Below are 3922 nucleotides of genomic sequence, written 5' to 3'. Positions count from 1 at the left end.
CTGCCTCTCTTGCCACTTGCGTTCTATGTTGAAGCCCAGTGGGAGGACAAGAGCCTCCACGGTGGGGTTTATGGCGACGGTGCCATCGTTCTATATACCGCAGTCTCAACCTTTGACGGAGACGGACTCAGTGCCAGGTTCATGGCGGCGCTCCTGCGCCTGGGCGATGCTGAGTGGACTTTCGTGAAGAGGACCCTTGAGAATTTGAGGAGACCCGGAGGGTTCTGTGCAGCGTACCACGGCGGCAGGATCTTGTTCACAGTTGAGGCTAGCATCTGGCATGTTGCCACGCCAGACAGCAGCGATGATGTGGGCGACTTGCTCAGGCGAGTTCCAAAGCCGCACATGTTGTTGCAGGACAGCTACATCCTGGAGTCCTGCAGGGAGCTTTTATTGGCCACCATCCAAATCAAGATCATGCTCCATACGAATAACAATGGGAGCGGCGGGATGGCTCGATCTCACCCACAATGTGTGACCGTGCACGCCCTAGAGAAGGTGGGCTCGGCGCCAGAGAAGACACGATGGGTGAGAAAGCATGGCCGTAGCTTGGCAGACCGCGTGCTGTTTTTGGGGTCACCCAACAGTTTCGCCGTAGATGCCTCTGTGCTAGGCGACCACAATGGCGGCTGCGCCTACTTTGTCTACCACTCTCATGATGCCTCCCCTCATGAGAAATACGGCGTGTTTAGGTACAACCTCATAATGAACAAGGTTGAGTTCATTAAACAGCTACCTCAAGGTTGGAGAGACAAGAAGTGCACCTGGCTCGTGCCCTGGTATGCCATGGCCCCAACTAAGGTAAACACGTACGTAATATAATCCTCCATTCATTCTATTGTTAGTTAAAGCCAATATAACAAGCAAGAGCTAAGCGTCCGGGCTATGTGTAAGCATCTCTAGTAGCGTTATGAAATGACAATAATTCAACATTGATCTTGCTCTATCAGGAACTCACTGAGATGTCACCGGAGGCAGCAGGAGAATGCTAGTCCAACACGCCTCATTCAGATGCATAGGGAGGCATTACGAGCCTTGTGTGAGGGTATTGCGATTCTTCTTCTACAACCGCTTCCCGGAAAGTGTCTACATAGTCTACCACAAAAGAAGACCTAAGTGCTCCGAGCGTACTTTGCATGCCCATTCTAAACAGGCTATAGATGCTCTCAACAGCCTTGTTTTGGATGGTTGCAATCTCTATCTTCGTGAGAAGGACTGTTTGGCGACGATATAGAGCAGCAGAGCTACATACAGTTGGATCCTCATGGCTGTGGTTACAGTGAATTTGATTTTGTAGTCCTGATTTTGATCGCCTAGAGCACACCAACGCCTTTGTTATTTGATTAGCGCACACATACTAGACACCAAAGCTATGCTTATTATTGAAGTCGACTACGTGACTGAGGAGAGTGAAAAAAATACATAATTTCCATGAATGCAGATGGGAGGACATAGATATGCCATACAACCGGCGAAGGTTTGCAAAATAAAAAAAAAGGGAAAAAATAGATCCACTTTGCTTATACTAATAAACCGTTGACATCAATATGTAGATCTAGTTACATCAGACTCTAAGCTGGATCAACTTAAAAGAGTTCTACATATACAAGCCGGCCGGGCTGCTAGCTCAACCAAACAAGTTCTTCTTTTTCGGTCGCCCCTCCCCTCCCCTCCCTCGTGTCGCCCCGCTTGGGCGACCCGAGGGGCAAAAACCCTAGCCCCGCCGTCCCCCTCCCCTCCTCGCCCTTCCCTCGCCGCCGCCTGAGGCAGCGGCTGCCGGGCAAGCTCGGCCCACTGCTGATGAAGGCGGCGGCGGGGCCCTCGCCGCCTCGCCTCCCGCGGGGGGCCTTTGGATCCGGGGCGGCGGCCCCGGCAGGTGTGGCGCCGCCGGCTTAGGCTCCCGGTGGCGTGGGCGCGGGTCGGTGTTCTCTCGGCTGTGCGGGCGGCGAGAGCCCCGGTGGTTGCGGGTCGGAGCGCGGCGGCGGCGGATTCGTCTCCTGTCGCGTCAGATCTGGCCGCCTCCACTCCCCTTCTTCCCCAACGAGCGCCTCCCCCCTCAGATCCGCACTTCCCCGGTCTTCTACGGGTGGGAGTGGGCGACGGGGCTGCAGGACCGGGGGAAACCCCTAGCCAGCCGTGTCGGCTGCGACGGCGGCGACGCTCGCGGGCGCCGCTCACCTTCCGGGAGGCGCCGGTCAGGTCCTGCCCCCTACCCCCTGCCCCTTTGTTTCCCGGGTGAAATCCTCAACTTTGTTGGGCAGCGGCGACGCCCAGGGCGCCGTAACCTTCTTGAAGGCGTTGTTTTGGGAACAAAGATGGGTTATGGGCTTCGTTGTGGTGTAGGTGGAGTGTGTCGGCGGCGGCGGCGTGTCTCCAGCAGCGGTGATGTCCTCCTGGGCGTGTGGTCAAGCTGGTTTGGTGCTCTTTGTTGGGCTGCAGGGCTCCTCCGGTGCCCGTGGATTCTCCAGGACGGGAGGGGATAGGGTTCCCCTCCTCCGGTGGCTGCTCTTCTGCTCGTCGAGCGAGCCGATGATTTGGTTTTGGCCATTGCTGCTGCCCATTTGTGCATTCCGACAGCTCGCCCCTGTTTCATGCATGGACTCTTGCATTTGGCGTTGCCCTGTTTCAGGTTAGGCGTCGTCGGCAGGCTGGGAATGCCTGGTTCCGTCCCTGTGGTTTCATGCGATGCCATTCATGCAGGTTCTAGGGTGAGCATGTCCATCGCTCAGCGGTGCGGCGCCTCGAGCCAGGCGAGGAGGCAGGGGCCTTCTGTGATGATGGATCTGGATGGATGTGTCTCCTTGAAGCCCGGGCGTTCGGCTATGGCGTGCTTTGCTCCGTCGTCGGTGCTCTTTCCTGAGATGTTTAGCGTTTTTGCCTTGGTTCTCGGCGTGTTTGGGGTTCATGGCATCTCTAGCTATGCTTGCTAGCTTGTTGTATGCCTCTGCGAGCTGCTCCTAGGCGCCATTGTATCTTTGCCTTTTGTTTTCTTTCCTTTTAGTTGGAGTGTGGTTGTATTCCATCGCTGTAATCCTGGCCGGTTGATGGCTTTGTTAATTCAAAGCCGGGCTCTTCTGGAGCCTATGCTTCCAAAAAAAAAAACCAAAGAAGTTCTAGCGAATGAAGAATGGCACTACTACTCCACTTTTAATGAGCGTGGAATAAATTGGACGGCTGCTTCGATGGATACGGCTGGGCAAGCATGCATTGACTGTTAATCGCGGGTTTCAGTTGACTTTGAAATCTTGCTTGCCAAACAGGCACATGCCTTTGTACTAGTTCTTCACTTGGATCTCACGTCACAGTCCAGCTATAAATTAACATCATCACAGAGATGAGCTTGCCAGAGTCGATCCATACATCCTTCAACACAGACATCGATCAAGATCTATAGAGCCATGCACCCATGGTCAGTGGGCTGTTGTGAAAGTAGTCATGCCGGTGTTGCTGCTGACCGTTGTGCCGTCAGCGTCAGCATCAGGCGTTGGTTCAACAGAGGCGGCACCGAGGAAGGTACGGCGTCATCCCCTGGCACTTCCATCTGAGCCCTTCCTAGTGCCATACTCCGGCACTCCTTTGTCGGTGGCAGCGACAAAGAAGGTAGTGGGAGTGTCTCTCCTCCTCGCCATCACCTCGGCAGGGAGCAACTGCGTCAGATATATCCAGCTAGCTACTATAGTGGGAGCAAGTGCAAACTCCTAAGCTTATTGTTAGAACGGCTAGAGGAAGATTCGTGGAATCATTGATTTATTGCTTGAGCCTCGTGGGCATATATATAGGAGTACATGATCTACTTGAAGTACAACACAAGCCAGAATACTTCCTAGTCTATCCTATGTTTCCAATACAATCACGATACTCAACATCTCCCCGCAGTCACAACGGTAGCTATGTAGACGGTGAGACTGGAGAAGAATCCTAA

The sequence above is a fragment of the Triticum dicoccoides genome, chromosome 3B (genome assembly GCF_002162155.2).
Source record: "Triticum dicoccoides isolate Atlit2015 ecotype Zavitan chromosome 3B, WEW_v2.0, whole genome shotgun sequence".
Lineage (NCBI taxonomy): Eukaryota > Viridiplantae > Streptophyta > Magnoliopsida > Poales > Poaceae > Triticum > Triticum dicoccoides.
This window is presented reverse-complemented; position numbering follows the sequence as displayed.